This window comes from Falco peregrinus, chromosome 2 (assembly GCF_023634155.1).
Source record: "Falco peregrinus isolate bFalPer1 chromosome 2, bFalPer1.pri, whole genome shotgun sequence".
Lineage (NCBI taxonomy): Eukaryota > Metazoa > Chordata > Aves > Falconiformes > Falconidae > Falco > Falco peregrinus.
Window position 1 is genome coordinate 5,975,665 of NC_073722.1, and position 18,772 is coordinate 5,994,436.

The following is an 18,772-nucleotide window of genomic DNA, read 5'->3' on the forward strand; positions in this document are numbered from 1 at the left end:
ATGGCTTGCAGAGAAAAAGGCCAATCAAACAATGTTTTCTTAATAGCACCCATTTGCTTCATCCTTCCTCAATTGCTACAGGAAATGATTTAATTTAATAGAGTAAGTGGATGCATTGCATGATTTCCAAATGGCACGCTAACAACGTAATGATCCCTACCCTCTGCATTGCAGGGAGGGCTATGGTTTGTTTGTCAGTGGGCTGCACCTACAATGGCTTTTTATGTCTGTCAGACTTTGAAAGAAAACAAAGCGCTGGCTAAAAAAGAAATAAACAATAAAGACCATTCCTGTCATGTATCTGAATATTCCCTTTTACTCATTCTTTTCTGAGCATGAAATTTCTTAGGTAAATATAGCTAGAAGGGGAAAGGTACCTCAAAGGAGCCTGCTGATGCCAGCATGTAGCCTTGCATTCAAGTGAGGTCTTTTGAAGTGAAAGCATTCTCAATGTTGAGGACTTCTGCGTCAAGCTGCCTGCTGGGCATGTTGCACGCCCTGGAGCCGATGGCTCTACCTTTTCACAAGCTGTTCTTCAGCAGAGCGAAGTTCTTGCTCGTCATCTGGCAGCCAGTATTTCTTTATCATCAGGTCTCCTTGCTGTGGTACAGCATTGCACTGACATGGCTAAATGGCTTCTCCGCTGGGACACGCTTTGCCACCTTCCACTTCGCACCCAGAAGCGATCCCTGAGTTCCTTGTAAATTTTTTATCTAGGTCCAAAAGCTTCCAGAGCTTCCTGTCTGCACCGTGCAGTGCAGAATACTTTGTGATAACCTCTTACGAGATGGAGTATGCAAGCCTTGCTGCTTTTCTTCCATCTGTTCCTAAGTGACAGGACATTCTTATGTCCTGTAAGGATCAACTTGGTAACAGCCCTGATGCTAGATTTGCTGTTCTGGGAGGTCCAGCTGTTAGTCCTGGACTTCCCTTAATCCCTTCTCTATCTGAGCAACAAAGGAGGGTATGGACAAAAGTGAGACCTGTTGAAACCCATCAGAAAGGTTGACTGGCACCCTGGGTAAGGTGACAGACCCCAGGATCCACAGTTTCCATCATAATAATTATCCATAAAAATGAACGCTGTAGGAGAGAGAATCCCAAAACATCCAGCATAGCTTCTGCAAGCTGTAGTGGTTTCTCCTGTTGTAGCAGTTCTGTGTTCTTTTTTCAGTGAAGGTACCTTCACTTTGGATTTAACACTGTCGTCTCTAAGTGTTGTTCACCTAAATAGCTATTCAGCTGGTTCATTTTGAGCGACATTTTTGAGTGACATTTTTGAGTGAAATACTGAGTTAAAAGAATAGTACTGGAGTTTTCTTTCATGAATCAGAAATACTTTCATTTCTTGCATGATGTTGTCAAGACAGCAGTGTTCTAATTGCACCTATACTCTTTGCCACAGTGTTTTGGAGCATTCAGTGTTTTGGAGAATCACAATGTTTTGGAGAAATTTTTGTTCTGGAAATATTTCTAAACCTGTGAGCAGTCTTCCCCCACTCCAAGTATTTATATTTAAAATCTGTAAGTAAATATTTATTCCTGGCTAGAAGTTACTTGAAATTTAAGATCCAAAGCAAGAGGCTTTGGAGTTCACTAACTCTCAGAGTACACAAGCTTTGTGTTAACTTTTCAACCAAGATGCCAATTATGCAGAAGAAGGACTAAGGTTCTAGAAGCGTAAAAGTCAGGAAATAAAAAGCTATTGCTCTCTGCTGCTGTGATGCCTCAGAAATATGTGGTATTTTCTATCATTCTGCAGGGTGATGATTTTATACCTTCATATACTTACACAGTGTGGCCAATTCTATAGTAACTTTTCATTCATCAATTTGGCACTTTTACAGTCTCAGCATTGCGCGGAACGTGCTTTTTTAATATTTGATCTCCTTGACTAAACCCATAAAACAAAGGCAAGAGAGATTAAGATAGAAAGAACTACACCGATGTAAATTCAGTTCAAAGTTTATGCTGGCTTCTGCTGTATACTTTTAGCAGAGAAACCAGAAGTTTGTCGCCAGGTGAAGTAGCAGAAATGCTTGTGCTGTCCCCTCTTGTGAAAGGGTTATGTCAGAACAGGACAGGCCCAGAAGAACTTGGCATGAGGAAATGGCAGCAGTATTGGTGACAGCTTCTTCAGACCTTCTCCTTTCTGCAACTGTGTAATCCTGTTGATCAGAAAGCTTTAGGTAGTAATACTTGAGGTTCCTGTCGAGTGAATCTTCCTTGGGAATTCTGAACAGGCTCTCAAAACTGAGTAGGAAGAAACAATTCATATTGTTATGACTCTAGTTTGAGGACTTTGATAATTGAAGTAATTAACAAAAGTAGCAAAATGTGTGTGGTAAGATTCCAATCAGGGCAGTAATAATTTTTTGTTTCAGTGATGTAATTTTTGTATTGATCACAACACTGGCCAGAAAACAAGGGAAGAAGAACCAGCTTTGTATAATCTGCCACCTCCATGGTGATTATTCCCATTTCAGCAAGAGCATCCTTTTCCAGATTACTCCTAATATTCTTCTTCCTTCACCTCAGGTAAACAGAAAACTATTCTGTGGCAATAAAAGCTCACTAGAATTAATTTTCACCTATATATAAAAGCCATCCAAAGATGTCACCTGCCAGAAATTCTGTGCTAAGGCTGCAAAGGCTAGAACTTAAATGTTAGGAAATGTCTAATTCATCGCTGCCAACAGAACCTTAATTCAGCTCCTTTCTGTGTTAAGATATAGTCTTTAATTGCATAATCACATACTATTTTTTCCAAAGGACCTCTGTCTCACTCAGGGCACAGGACCTACAAGAGGGCTGAGTAGAGGTTATACAGACACACATAAATCTGCCACTTCCTAATTTAGCTGTCCTTGACTATGCAACCTAAATAATTTTGCTTTCAGGGAGGTACATATAATTTTTTTTTCTTAAATAATGATAGAACATCATTCTGTAAATGGTTTCCTTTGGTGGGACTTTGGACATCAGCTTGCAAAGGCTTCTAAAGGAGATGTAGTTAAGAAATGGATAATCCAGTAAACACAGCTTCCATGCGTTTTAAACATGCATAGACTAACACTTCATTTGCTCTCAGTTTGGAGTGTCACATGGTGTTTCAAGTGCTAAAAGATTTACTATGGTTTATGGCTCAAATATTTCTAACTCAATTTGTCGTTTAGCACCAAACTCCCCTGTCCTGCAGCACACTCAAAGGCTAAAGGGCATCGAAGCATCCTCCAGCTTAACTGCCCATGGATTTGAATAGCTCTCATGACCTCTCTGTTGCTCGTGGGATCTTTTATGAAGTTAATTCTTAAAATGTAAGGCCTCAGGTGTATCTGTGACGTAATGCTTGAGGTGTCAGCACAAAACCAGATTCCATCAGTCACAATAATTTTTATACATTAAACAGTTTCTGCTTGGAAAGAGAGGTCCTTCAGTGTGATTTTGCTCTTTTAATCAACGTTATTACAATTTTGCTCTTCTGCAAAGTGCTATTAATTGAGTGCATTTCCATTAAATTTCAAAGTACACCTTAGTCTTTATGGCTGGATGTTACTTTTAAAACACACAAGTTCTGGCAGGTATGACCTCAGGTGCAAACATAACTTTATTTGCTAAGAATAAGCTATTTAGCTATGTAGCTTTGATTATGGTTCTGTAATTAAAGTGCTCAGGTACTACTACAGTGAATGGGCTGAAGCTACAGGTATAATGAGCAGGAAACAGAAACACAGATTGGAAGAATGAAGTTTGAGGAGCAGGTTGTCATATCCAATTCTGCTAACCTTGTACATGGCAGAAGATCTGCCCCAGTTGTTTTGAGTCAGTGTTCAGACAGGTGAGTGAGGAGGATGCTGCCACAGTGGAAGACTTGGAAAGAAGCACAAGAAGGTTGAACATGGAGGACTTTGGAAAATACCCAACCTTGACTTGCATTGAATGGTAAGTACAACTTATCAGTTATCAGAAAGAGTCCTTCAGTCCAAGAAGCTTGTGTTTAATAGGTGGCCAAGTCAGCGGGTTAGTAATTTGTGAGAATTTGCTACAGAATTCCATATCAGTCTATTGGAACAATAATTATTGAGTTGCGAATGCATTTTAAGGTCTCTCAATGGCAGCTCTGCAACTGATCCTACAAACAGAGATCTATTACAATCCAGCTTTTCATGCCTTCAGCAAATACTGGTTTTGAGTGAGAATTCAGCTGTGGAACATTGAAAACCTTGAATACAGATATGTGCCTGGGCTGTATAATAGATGAGCAAGCTGAGCCAACACTGGAAGAATCCTTAATTTTCTCCTTCCAGTTTCTCCCCATCTGGGTTTTACTAGATTACCCAACAAATATGAACTAATATTGTAGTCTGCAGAGAGTTCTCCTCATGTTTGGAAGAACTAGGGATTTCATAACAGTTTTATGAGATGAGTTTAGAGTTGCTTTTTGGAAATGTGTTTTTAAACAGAGGATGTGTTTTATCTTTCTTTAGAACATCTTTTATTGATTTAACTGGCAGGGGTTCATATTTTTTTAATAATTTAAGCAGTGTGGATCCAGGGCCCAAATTGTGTTGACCTTAAATACAATCCTGATGAAGGGAATGTTGAAATAGCGAAGAGAAGTTCAGCTTTGTGTTGAAGACCAGGGTCAGTGAGAAATATTTCAGCTGTTATGCTATCCTGATTTAGAAGAAAATGAAAGGCTTCTGTGCATCGTATTGACGTGATGTGACTGAATGAATGCAGACGCACCATGATCTGAAGTCTGCTAAACTTGTGTTTGGAGGGGTGTGAATATATAAGAGACTGTTCCTGGGAGAAGCCAACCACTGCTTCTGGAAAGATCCCAGAAAATTACAGTGAAGTTACGCAACGAATCTTTATTGCTAGGATGTGGTACAAAAAATACAGAAATGAGCAGTTACCACCAGTATCAGGTCAGGAACAGGGCCCAGGAGCTGCCCTAAAGGCTCAGACAGGTATTACGTGCATACAATTAGTGGCCCGTTGTGGGAGGAGCATTTTATATTACGTTGAATATTTGGATTTTCTGTTAGACTGCTCCTTATGCAGTAGACATAACAGAGAAGCATGTGACAAAACCCAGGCCTGATGGGGAAGAATGACTGCAGTACCTGACAACACCCAAGACCCTATGCTCCTGCAGGACTAGCTCTAGTTTCAGGAAAATTGGGTTCCCAGGGAAAGCAGAATCTCAAATCTGTTTTTCTGTTAATTCAGTTGGGCAAATAGCGAGGAGGTAGCAGCTAACCAGTTGCCCGTTTTCATTCCTCTTCTGAGATGGGCATTCGTTTTCTCCATTCACCGCATGGGGAGCTTAGGCTTTCACCCCTACGTACCCTATGCCCAACAGAGCAGCACCTAAAAGATTAGGCATTATGTCCCTGCATCCGTAGCCTCCGGAGTCCCGACATGGATGTAGTCCTTAGTGTAGGAATTACTGGAAGTATAAACATACTGTTGTCTCTCAAACAGTTGCCTCTATAATGGGTGCCCAACTCCTGTAGTTACTACTGGGCAGAGCTGAAGTACTAAAAGATCCAGCCCACAGGGTTTAAAGGCGAGATGCTGCAGGCAGATCTATACCATACAGCTGTGCTTCAGGCCAGCGAGCCATACCCAGCCGAGGTGGCATTTCCACAAGGTCCAGACTGTAACCCAAGCACAGACCTGTGCAGGAGCATGGGTTTGTGCTTGGGGTAGTTAGCCTCGCTCAGCTAAAGCTTTTTGGTGGGAAAAATCTGCAGCACAACTCTTTTTTTCAATTGGGTGGAGGGGCAAGGGAAAGGAGCATGTTCCCTATCTGTAGGCTGTTTTTGAAAAATGATTTGACTAATACTTAGACAGTATAAGCCATCCATTTCCATCAATTATCGAAAAGGGCTCAGCACAAATAGTATTTCAGTTTTCAAGGTGCTCTTTTGCTTGAAATAAAAACGGATATGGAGAAATGCTAAGATTTTTGAGAGAGATCTAAAAACAATAGAGTCCTCCTGGAAAAAAAAAAAAAAATCAATGGAATTTGTTCAGTTCCTTTAGAAACTCAGCCTCCGCCTTCAGAGCTTTCTCAACAGTCTGTATTTTCCCCAATCACTAACAAAACAAGGGTAAAGGCTTTCCCGAGGGAAATCTGCTTAAGCCTGTTGCAATGTCTGTGAGGAGTATGGGTGCTGGTGGAGAGTGATACAGGGAGGAACTGTGCTGTCAACAACAGGAAACTGGTGAAAAACGAGCGGCGCTCCTGGGGAGGTGAATGCGGAGCAGATGGCTCTAATTGTGAGTCACACTGTGACAACTGACAAGAGAAATTCTGCACTCTTGACACTTTAAAGATACCAAAAATACCAGAGAGCACATTCCATGGCTTCTTGAAGACTTCCATATCAAGGTAGCTGAGGGGGGGAGAGCTCCAACTCCTCCTGTTTCCATCACTAAACAGCCCATAAAATTTGCTGTTGATAAGCTTCCAAGCAGCCAAGTATTCTAATACTTAGATAAGTCACTAATGTTAATAAAACCACTGAAGAAATAAGAAGGAAGAGGTGCAAAGGGGATTCATGTGCAGGGCAGCACCAGTTGCTTTAGATACTGATCCTTTCAATTAAGGGTGGTTCTGGATAAGAAAGGGGAAAGTAACATCCTTGTTTATAAGCACTGATAGATTTTGAAATCTCTCTCTCTGTCTTTTTTTTTTTTTTTTCATCCGGAACGACTGCAAGCATTTTCTTGATGTCTTTCAATTATTGCCCGGATACAGGGTTGCAGATTTATATTGTGCTGCTTTAGTGGAGTTACAAAAAGTCAGGACCAGAAACCATTCATAGTTGCTTGCCAGTTTTTTATTTTGGGATGAATGCCTGGCTTGGGTGGGTCTGCAGATGTCAACAGAGCTACCCCAGCAATAAGTTTTATTTGCTGTATTTGCTTGCGTGACACAACTGCTCTAGTACCAGTAGCTTAGTACCATACTCAGGTAGTCTGTCCCTTATAGCCTGGTTATTTCACATGCACCCCAATAACATAAGTCAGCTCCTTTACTTGGAACTCTGTGAATATTAATATCTGGCTGTGGTATTATTTTTATTCTTCTGGTACCATGCAAAAAATTTGCATGGATATTCAGGGAGGTGGGGGGAAGGGAATTTCGTAGCATTGGAAATATTTTTGGGAGTGTCTCATTCTGACTGGATTCAGATATCTGATATTTTGGCATTCTCTACTGCTTTTCAAATTATTGCTATTTGTGAAAGTTACTAACAATGGAAAAGCGCATCTAGTCACTTGGGAAGGCAGCTACACTGCACAACTGTTCCTCCTACAGCTGTTAAGCTGCTGCTCAAAGGTGCAATTTGGAAGTTGTTACTTGAATAACTGCTTATGCACTGGCACAGTGGGTTTGCTCAGGCAGGTCACACAGTTCAGCACTTTTAGGTTCAGTGTAGTATTTCTGAGTTGGAGCTATCCTTATCACTTTCTTTTATTATTATTTTGCTTTATGTTATATCAGTTAGCCGGACTCTGCAATTCTTTTCTGTGGGGTAAGTCTGCTATACAGAGATACCTAAGATGAACGGAGTAAGTTACATAGGCTACCAGCAGTAGTATAGCCTTAGTGTAGTGTTCTGGTAAGATTGCCTAGTTTGGTCCATTAAGTGGCTCTGTAAATTGCAGTACCTGTGGTAGGCATGTCATTTCGCGTTGCATCATCTGAAAATCCCACAAGCAGCTTTCCTCTAGCACCTCTGTATTAACACTCCTGAGGTTACACCAACGGGTACTCCTTTTGTCCAGCTCTTCTGTGTCACCAGTGCAGCTTGAGATGCGAATAATTTAAATCCTTGGGCATTTTAGAACAAGCATTTCCTTTTGTAACTGCTGTCCCAGACTGACAGTTGGCTTACTTGCTAGCAGATATTTTAGCTGTTATTGCCACTTCTGAGATGTTGTTACCGCCGTGAAAAGCCTGGGATTCACCACTAACTGTGGTAAACCTACCAAAATACTTGTGTTGTCACGCTTTACAATTTGTAAGTTGTATAACACCCATGTACAGTAGGCCACATTTTCCAAAATCATGAGCTTTTGTTGTGTCTAACTCACACAGAGCTCGGCAGTTGATACACATGTCCTGAGAGCAGCCTGAGCCACGCAAAGCCCTGCCATTGTTCTGTGGTACCACCACTGTGAGAGAAGCCTACTGTAATGCAAAGCCCCCTACTTTCACGTTTGGTGTGAATTTCAAAGTTTGTCTCTTGTGGTGTTATTTTTTCCTGCTGATAATAGTGGAGGGGAAGAGGAGCAAGCACCATGTGATCTTCTGTTCTTGAATCCTTGGCAGAGATTTTGAGACCTCAAGTCTTCTCTCCTTCTAAAAGCATTCTCTTGGAGAAGTTGTACGATGCGGTGGAATTTCTTTCTTCTTTATATCTGTGTTGGCTAAAGCAAGACAGAGGAGCTTGAAAAGACTCGCCCTCCTCAAGGAACGCTATCTGGTTCGTAAGCATTCCTAGAGGTTAAGGCTGGTGACTATCAAGAAAGCAAATACTTCACGCAAGGGTAAGTCCTTTAATTGTGTTTGTGTTGAATAGCTGCCAGATCCCCATGTCAGGATGTCTGCAATCACGGCTCTGATCTCACCATTCCTTCCTCGGCTGTTGCACAATTGTGTTGCATGTTTGTGGTAGGGGAGAAAGCTGGAGAGCTGGGCTATGAAACCATCTCAGGGAAGGAAGCCATGTTTTATTTTAGTTGCTTGGTTTGGATAAAAGCCTGCAGGAGATTGAATAACATAAAAAACCCATAACACGGCCCATTCGTGGAAACCAAACCTGGTCTTCTATACAGATATGTGAAATATGAGGTTTAATAGCCAGGGTGGAAAAGGAAATGTCAATGAAAATGTGTTTGCTGGTGTAGTAGAAATCCTGATGTACATATGTGATAAGTCATTACTTGTTCTACCTGGACTCTCACGTGTTGTTGCAGGGTCTGTTTGGCTTAGGCTTGTAGATGCGGTGAGGGAGCTTTTGGAAAACTAGTTCTGCCTCTGCTCCATTGATGGATCACGTCAAGGATATTTTGTGGCAGACAAGTGAGACAAAGCAGTGACAAATAACAGCCTGTGAAAGAGGAAAGAAACCCAAAGATACTGCAGGCCATGAGCTTAGCAGTGGAGAGAGAAGGAAAGAGATCATAACTCCTTCCAGCCACAGCAGAAGAGATCTGGGGACTCTCAGCAGATGTAAGGGTTGAAAGCCAGTATGGTTACACAGACGTTCAGTTCCTGAAAGAAGACAGCAGTTGCCTTAGCCGCAGAAATGTTGGTTAAAAGTAATATCCTGATTAGTCTCAGTACCATAAGTCTTTCTTAAATGATAAAGTTGTGCATTATTCCTGTTTGGTTAGAACAAAGCAAATTTCACAGAAGTCTAATTTTACTACTGAAAACTAGCAAGAGGTTAGGTTAATCTGTGACCATCATGTCATCTCATGTAATAAAATTAGGTGAGCTGGTAGCGGTGCTCCAGGAGGATACCAGTTCCACTTCCTGAACCAGGAAGTGAAGAATTATCCAGAGCAATAAAGAGCTTGTACAAATAATACTGGGGAAATCAGAAGTTAATCCAAATACCAGCTCCCTCAATCTAATCAGTATGAATAGCTCCCTGCCAACTGCTCCATTACCTGAAACAGGGGTCAACTGATAAGAATCAGTCAGTCCTCTCATTAAAAAAACCACACAACTAACAAATCCCCTTCATCTCAGAATCTCAAATTCCATCATTCTCGATAAGCACTAACCAGTTCCTCATCTCTCATTTGCAGTTCATATCCTGAGCTACATACATTTGCTGTTAGAGATAAGGATATGAAAAAGTGATTATTAATATGCATGTTGCAACCTGTTAGCCTTTCTCAGGCTGCTGTGTCTGACGTTGTAAATAGAGGTGGTCAGTGATTCTGCACAGGAACTTGGGATCTGGCCACATGCCATTCGCTTAAAAAGTTAGCCCAGATGATTATGTTCAGGGAAAACAGTACGAGTAATCTGAATGGAGAAAGAGGTGATTGAATAAAGAGGGAGCAAGCAAGAAAGAGTAAGAGCGAGAAGGACCTGCTGTAGGTCTGGGTGCTCCTTCTGGAGGCAGCAGAGACAATTGGTCAGCTGAAGGTGGAAGAAGGGAAAGGGAGCAGTAACCCCAGGCTTTTGAAAGATGTTGCCCGACTGGCATCAAACCACACGAGTCACACTTTGATGCTTATACTGTGCTCACCATAGGATATTTGTTAAAGTTATAGCCCAGACTGTATTTCTCCGCCTTTCCCGTTTAGCATGGGAGAGGTTTAGCTGTCCTAAAAGGAGGTAACACCAATCAATAGTGGCATTGAGAGATCCGTCAGTAAAAGATGATTCCTGAATCAGTATTCTGGTGTTTGACTCAAACGTCTGTCTTCAGCAATTTATGCAGTATTCTTCTAATGTTTTGGGGAGGTGCAGGAACAGACTTTTTTTGCTTTTCTTGGTAACTGAGGGGAAGAAGGGTTGAGTCAGCTGCCCTGTAATGCAGAATTCTCCTTTACAACAGGTTAGAGGCTTCCCAGAGAAAATAGTTCTTTTCTGTTCTACAGACTTTTTTTCTTCATGTGTTTTAGATTTACAGATCAACTAAGCAAAAGCAAAATAGAACACCACCAATATAAAATCCCCAAATATGCTTTTAAAGGTCACTGACACAACTATATTTATTTTAATATATTTTTAATTTCGTTGTGCAGTAAATAAGCACAAATTGCATCCTCAAAAAAACCAAGGGTTTCTTAGCTTGTTTTCTTGACTTCAGATTTAGCTAAAAATATTATGATCTATAATTATTGGAGAACAATGTCTTTTTTACACTCAGATTGTTATTCACTATCCCCTTACCTGTTAAGGGAAAACAATAAAGTGTGTTTGAATGAACCACAAGTAAATTAAATTTAACTCCATTCTATGGTTGAGGGTAGAGGTCTTCTGGAGAAGAGCTGCCTGTAGCGGCTTATATTTTATGAAAGTTTACACCCAAATTAGAAGTTAGGAAAAATGATTTCAGTGAAACTCTTTCCTTTTAAGAAATTATATTGCCTTTTGGTCAAAGTGAAAAATAAAGAGAAACCTATAAAACTGATTAATTTTGATCATGATTTGTGGAAAACAGATTTACTGTTTCACGCTATGTTTCTCTGTGAGTTATCCCTCACTTTTCTTTCCACGCACACACTCTCCTGCCACTATTTACTTTTAATTTTGAAGGGGGAAATAATGGGATGAGAGGGTTTTGATTTTTTTTTTTTTTTCATTTGGAATGCCTAGACAGTAATGAAATAAAATATTCTATGCATGCTTAAAAAGCCAGACACTTGCTATTGAAGGGGAAATAATGCCTGGCTCCCCCTCCCCCCAAAAAAAGAAGAGAAAGAAAAAGAGAACAGGTGCAGTTAATGGGCCAGACTAAAGTATCATGGGAGATTTTCAAAGCCACAGATGAGTTTAGCTGCACCACTTCCGAGGAATATAAATGAGTGTTGTTTACTTTGGTTTTCTGAAGTTTAAAATTACCCTCTTCAGTGTAGGCATTGGGGGGAAGTCTGCTTGAAATAATTGCGGACATTTGAAATTAACATGTTACTGCCACCTCATATGACAGGGATAAACGCCACTCACACACTACTTTTCTACAGACAGACAGTATACTAGAGAATTTTACCAAACACTGTCATCAGGAAGGAGGAACAGTCTTGCCTTACATCTCTGCTTTTTATTTCATTGCTTTTATTTCAAAATTGTCTTTGAGTGGGGAGCAAGGTCTGGGCATTTGTCCCAGTCAGGCAACATCATCACTTTTTTTCTTCTGGTCTGACAGAACCTTTACTCCTACCTACACGCCCTGTTGCATTTGTTCATCTAAAATGGTGCTGGAAAACTACAAGTTTATAAAAATCAACACTGTGTCTTGATGCATTAAACGTTGCATTATTAACTAAAGTCTTTTACTCACACATACTCCTACTCCAAATATATACATGCATTGATGCACATGCACTGATTCTGTTAAAAAAACAATTTTCAGGAAGCTCTGGAGTTACACAAAAACTTAGACAATACTGTATAATTAAAAACTCATTGAGATCGCTAATGGATAACTCTTGTTCGTCTCTGGGCCTAATTCACATGTTGTGCTGATCAAAACATGCCAAATTAATTGAGTTTTATGGTATTTATGATCTTATTCTAGAACCTTATTCTTTGTAAGATTTACCATTTTATAAGGTTGCTGTGGAAAGACAGTGACAACTCTTCATTGAAGCGTTTGTGGCTTATTCTAATTTCCATAATGAGGGAGCTTTTTTCCCCCTCATGTATTCTGCCTTTAGTTGATGATCATCTTCCTTTATATTCAGGACTTATTATTGTTTTGGGAGAGTGCCTATGCAGTCAGAAATGCAAACTGCTTTTCTTGGACTGTTTTGGTCTTATTTTTATTTTCCATGAAATACCTCTAATATATTCTTCCTGTGCAGTTACCCACTGCATGCAAATTCAAAGCAATAACCACGTTATTTCTTTTGTTCCAATGACTCACTGTAGTTAGGAACAGACTCTGTTGTGTTAGTTGTTAGTTCTAAGATAATATCATACACTGCATTCCAACATAATAATGGATTTCAATCTGAAATTATAGAAAACCAGAATGGTTGAAAGTAACCCATAAGTGACCAAATGAGATACACATAGAATCATCCTAAGGTCTGGATTCATCTGTCTGTCTTTCCTACAAATCAGGGGCTGCTGCTGGTGGTGTTATTCTTTTTTGTTTTTCTTTTTTTTTTTTTTTTTTTTTTTTTTTTTTAAGACAGTTCTTAATGCTTGAACAAATCCCTTTTTCTTCCCCTCGGTAATGTGGTTAACTGTCTGGAATGTGAGCCACTGGAAATTCTTCCCCACAGAAGAATCTCCATTAAGCTTTCAAACAGAGTTACTTCATCCCCACAGCTGCATGGATAGAAGACTTTCTACTGCCTAAATACTTACTGTATATGTCATCCTTAATTTTTTTTTTTTTCCCAGCCAGAGCTTTAGGAGCAGGTGCTAGCCTTTTGCTTCCTTTCTGCTTCCTCTGTGGGGAATGGGTTGGAAAGAGCCAACTAATTAGAAAATTCTACAGGGAAATTAATTCTGCAAACAGCTGAGGAATGGCATTTCAGTATAATGCTCACTTTGTCTGTCAGCAGAGCGCTGGTTGGCTTGACAAGTGGCGGTTCTCCCAGATGCTACACATGTTGTGATGAGGCTAGAACTGCATCGTACGTTGCCCCTTTACTAAAAGATGTGATGCTTTGGAAGAGTAAATACACCAAAACCAACCTCTAGGACATGCTACGTTGCTGTCACGAGGCAACAGTATGGTATTTTTACATATGCTTCAAGTATAGCAGTGAACCACGTCGGTTTTAGTGAGCTTAGTTCCAAATGCTGCCTTTGCTTTTCTGTAGGGCTGAGGCACAGGGGAGGAGGGTGAAAAGATACATACTAAACTGCTCGGAGTGAAAGGGCTGGATTGTCAAAGTTAGGCTTGCATGTTGTACACTATCCAAAAATATGTGCAGATCTGTAACGTGTCTGAGCAAAACACTTATTTAAACAGTTGGCTGGCTACGTGCACATGAGACTAGTCAGATCTGCACACACAGGCTTCCCTGTTCAGACGCTGGTGGCTGAGACCTGCAGAGACAGTTCGCTCTGAAGGAGCCTGTTGTGAGATGCTGATGGAAACAGTGCTGTGTTAGTGAAGATGACGACAGCCTACTCATTTCTCAGAGATCTCGCCACTACCAGTTTTGTCATCTTAGTACTTCCTACTTGCAGGCTAAACCCCCGTTTAGCCGCTTACCCTAAGTGATGTGCCAGGTTCTTAGCTCACGTCTCATGACAGACCTTGGTGACCCTCAAGCCAAGAACAGCATAAATCCCCCCAGTCCTCCTCCCAACCACATTCCTGTTTCTTCCCAAACCCCCACATTTCTCCTCAAGCTATTCATAACATGAGGTAACCCTCAGTAGCAGCTTTCTTATGCACGCCGTTCCCAGACTCACTCGGCGCCCCTTATTTCTGTCCTGCCAGGAGATGTCCCTGGGCTTTGCTTTGGTGTTAGCTGTGCAGCAGTGTCCCCCAGACGCCAGATGTCTGGGAATTTGCCCTGGACTTAACATAGAAAGAGGGACTTGCGAGTGCCCATGGAGTAATATAGAACTGCTTTTCTTATCTTTTTGGTCCCAACACGATGTTGAAGCTTGTGGTGTTATGAATACCTCTTTGTGTGGCAGTTGGTTCACGTTTTAGATGTCTTACTCTCCCTCAGTGGGTCTTGTATTCTTGAGCTCTTTTTCATACTCTTTATCTCTGTCATGAGTATCTGAATTCTTTTCCTTCCTGTATCTCCTAAGAACTAATTTGTCATGTCTAAGAATATAAAAAGTAGTACATTCGTGTAAGTCCCATGCAGATATGTCACTTCTCTGTAGCTCAAGATTTTCAAATGCATTTTCTTTTTTCTCATATTTACTCTACTGTAACAAGACTCTCAACTTTTTCTTCCTTCTTTTATTTTTCCCCTTTCCCTTGTCCCGTACTTCACAAATGTGGTAATATTCTGTCTCAGTAAAAAAAAGTCTCATCACTCCTTATTTTATCAGTCAGTTCTCTCCAGCATAATTACATCACCTGAGACGTTGCACAGTGTTGGATTCAAGGACTGATTTAATGCTGTACAATCTATAACCTAATACCAGTTCAGTGTTATCGTGTAGATATTTGAGAATTACTTGTATATGAACATTTTTTAATTAAAAAAAATATTCAGATTTCTGCTATGCTTATGCTGAATTGTGATCATCTCCCAGCACTAAACACTGAACTAACTAAAGGGCTTTGACTTTGAAAGAGTAATTTTCACAGATGAAAATCATGCTTGCAGGTGAAAATAATACCATTCCATTCTTTGTCTTTAAGAAGAAGCAAGCCAGTTTCTATACTTTTCATTCCCCTGATAGCAATTATAGTTTTCTTAATGAGATGTAATTACTTAAGAAACCCCTGAAATTAAATCACAGCTAAATACAAACACCTTCCCCTTAGCTTAATTACTAATTTTAAAAAATCTCTTTACATGTTTTAATTAATTTCTATAGTCGCATACGTTCACAAATTGGAAGGACTAAAAGTAACCTCAAAAGGAGAGGTGCATGCACTCTTGAATGTAAGCAACTTGATTCTAAAGTCTATTTAAGCTGGAGACGTCCTAATGTCTGCATGTCGAAGATTTATTCTGCAGTCATATTTTCTGAATTAATTGACATTTTCATTTTGAAGTCCTAAATGCATCACTACCTGGCAGTTTTCCAAAGTGCATTATGATAGATCTGATGCATGTATTATGAAAACTTGTCAAGTGGTCCATGTTTAACATGAAGGCCTGTTTGCATTTAAAACAAGAACACAATTAAATTATTGAATATTATTATCACACATTCTTCCCAGAATTACTCTTTTAATGTGGAGTGCTTACTAATTACAGGAACACCGTCAGCTGAAATTTTTAAAGCGATTGTCAAATGAGAAATAAAATGGAAAAAGTGTGCTATTTATTGCAGGTAAATGTCTAGCTAGATTGCCTTTATATACTATGTAGATAAAAAGTTCTTGGTGATTTAGTTTTCTATTTATTGTCATCCAGATGTTCAAAACAGTGACCCAGCTGGCATGGTAATTTAATTTTTTCCAACTTATGATGATGGTTTAAATCATAAAAAAGAGCTATGTTACATCCATGGAAATTCACTAGGATGATTTGCAGTAAATGGATTTTTATATGGGATATTTTTTTTTCCAAATTTCAACAAGAGTCAAGATTATATCTGCATGTGTTTAGGAGCCAAAATGCATAAGTAAAGGAGAAAGACACATCTATCTGTAGAAGCTGTTGACTAACTGCATGTTTGCACTATTCGCTTAATGGTATAGCTGATGAATCTTTGAGTGTTGCTGCGGAGTACAACAGTTGGTGGCATGGATAAGGATTTCATGTGATGCGCTGGCCATCAGAAAGACCAAGAATGGTCAGGCTAGAAGGAACAGACACCCTTGTTTTGGGCGCATGGGACAGTGTGGGGATGTAAGGATGACAGGGAGGTTAGGTGAATTGAGCAGTGAATTTGGAAAACCTTACAATTAATTTAGATGTTTCATTATGTTCTAAACACAATGCTTGTTTCCTTTGGGGTAAGGCAAAATGCTTTGTTTTGTCTTTGGGTGTTCAAAAGGACTGCATTTCCATTTTGGTTTCAAGAGATCTAGCTTTTTAAAAATTTCAATTCTATTTCAAAATGTTAATGCTGGTTTAAGAAATCAAAACTTTTATGTATTTACTTATTTCCACTTCAAAGCAAGGTAGCTCACTTACCCTGGTTTTGGGAACAAAGCTGCTCACTGAAGTCGCCCTGAGTTTGCAAAGGGTGTTAGCATTTCCCGGACTCCATTTTCCGATTGATTTTTTATTCATCAAGAAATTTCATCTCTAGCTATAACATTTTGTTTTGCAAGAGGGTTGTTGGGGTTTTTGGTATGTGTTTGCCACACATATTGCAAGAGTTAATAACTAAAACCAATTTGATTTATGACCTGTTTTGCTTGGACAAGTTTGTGAATACCAATGCTGTATATGTTTGTAATTACATTCTTTCTTTCCTCCAAGGATGTCACTGTCCAAAACAAATTGAGAATTTTGTTTAGAAAGTTTACTCGCACCTTGTATTATTATGTATACTTTTGAGACAAACTTGCATCTGGGGATAAGAACAGTTTCCAAAGTTCAGAATGGAATCTTTTAAACTTTCATGCTGTCCCTAAGTTTTAAAATATGCCTGGCTTAATATTGCATTGCAATATTAACATAGATTATTTATTTTGCATAATAGACATATCTCTGCAAAATGTAAGCCTTTTCTGATACATTTTTGCGACAGCTGTGGGTAACATTCCTTGCTGAATATCTAAATTGTTCAGTAAGGTCAACATTCATAAAGGCTTTTATCTACTGCACTTTAAAAATTTTCCTCTAGCTGCTCTAAAAATGTGAGTGTTATTCTTTACTCTGAAATCCCATCATTTTTTTATTCGTAGGCATGGCCTGGAAAGGAAGGAAGGATAAGGAGACAGTGGGAGTGAATCAATATTTTGTCGTAGTGACACTCCTGTGTTATTCCAGCTAGTCAGTTTTACTGGTAACCTCCTGACTGCAGCGCTATCCGTCGCAGTTGCTCGAAAATGAAAGGCTACAGCTTCTTTGCTGATAGTTCACCTGCTGTAGCATAGATGAGATATTTATGTAGAATATATAACAGGTAGATATTTATGCCAGCTTTAGTTCCCTGCTGAAGGCTTGGACAATTCAAAGCTGTGCCACCTTTTGCAAAGACCAGGCATGTGGAGGGTGGACCTGTGTACAAGGCAGTGCTAACCTTCTTATGGTGTCTCTCCTCTTGCTCTTGCAGAAATCACGCCTGCCTCAGGCATAATGTCTTGGGAGCTCTGGGGAACTTTAGATCTCTGGTAATTTTATGCTTCTGCTGATCTGAGCTACTGAGGAGGCTTTTGCAAACATAACTTCAGATGACACGCACACAGTAAATCCCTTCGGAACCTGGCTGGGAACCGCATAAAAGGACGTGTGTCAGCGATGATACAAGGAAATCAGGTGGAAGTTGAAGAGCTAGGCTACTGTCTTCAGAGTCAGGTAAGCATAGCTTAGCAAACACCTCACTATCCTCACATCAGTTCATGGGAAGCATCTGGTGCTGCTAATATCAATGCACGTTCTGTTAGCCTGCAGAACTCTCTTTAGATACAAGATCTGGCACTCTTAGCCGCTAAAGGTGCATATCAAAATGTGAACACAAGCAGATACCACCTTAATATTGGAATGGTATCTAACTAATAATCAAGTTATTTAAATCTTAGAATCCTAGAATCATTTAGGTTAGGAAGAGCCTTTAAGATCGCCAAGTCCAACCATTAACCCAGGACCACCAAGGTGGCAGGGATGGGACCGGTGGGGCAGTGGGAGAGGGCTGGGCTGCTCTGTTGGGTAGCAAGTGTGGGGGCAGCCCTGCTGGTGGTCAGGCCTGGAGGGTCCTCTCTGGTCCCTGCTGAAGGGCTCTTGGGCAGCCGCCCCACATCACGGTTGGTCTCGCCTTTTGGTCTGTAGGGAAGCGGCATGAGCGGGCAGCCGTGGGGGTGTGGGTCCTCACTTCTACTGCAGTGGTGCTTGCCTCTTGGCCTCTGCAGCTTGGTGAAGCAGAAAGTTCTGCCAAAATGGAGCTGTGATGCCAATTTACAGACTTTAACTGAGCATCTAAAGAAAACGCTAGATCCAGATCCTGCTATAAGGTGTCCTGCAGAAAAGTGTCTTCAGTCAGTTTGAAGGAAGCCAGAACTATCTGTTGTTACTCTTAATGCTGCTGGAGAAATCACAGGAAAATGTCATCCAAGTTTGTGCATCTGTAACATTCAAGAATTATATTAAAAGGAACTGGAGAATTGTTGAGGATGAACCGGACAAAGAATGTGAACTGGACAGGTTTGCCATTGAAGCCAACACGGTGCCCTTGATGCTTAGCAGCCCAGAACAAATTCAGAAGCAGTTAAGTGAGGTTAATAGT

At 40.3% G+C, this 18,772-nt stretch overlaps 1 long non-coding RNA gene across 5 annotated transcripts in view; it reads left to right on the forward strand.

Moving 5' to 3' along the window:
• Positions 1-18,772, forward strand: part of LOC114010328 (uncharacterized) — a 256,726-nt gene that overhangs the window by 215,935 nt on the left and 22,019 nt on the right. For all 5 annotated transcript variants that reach the window (XR_008745765.1, XR_008745766.1, XR_008745764.1 and 2 more), the window contains one exon: positions 17,606-17,847. This is a non-coding gene — a long non-coding RNA (uncharacterized LOC114010328). The remainder of the gene's footprint in view (positions 1-17,605; positions 17,848-18,772) is intronic.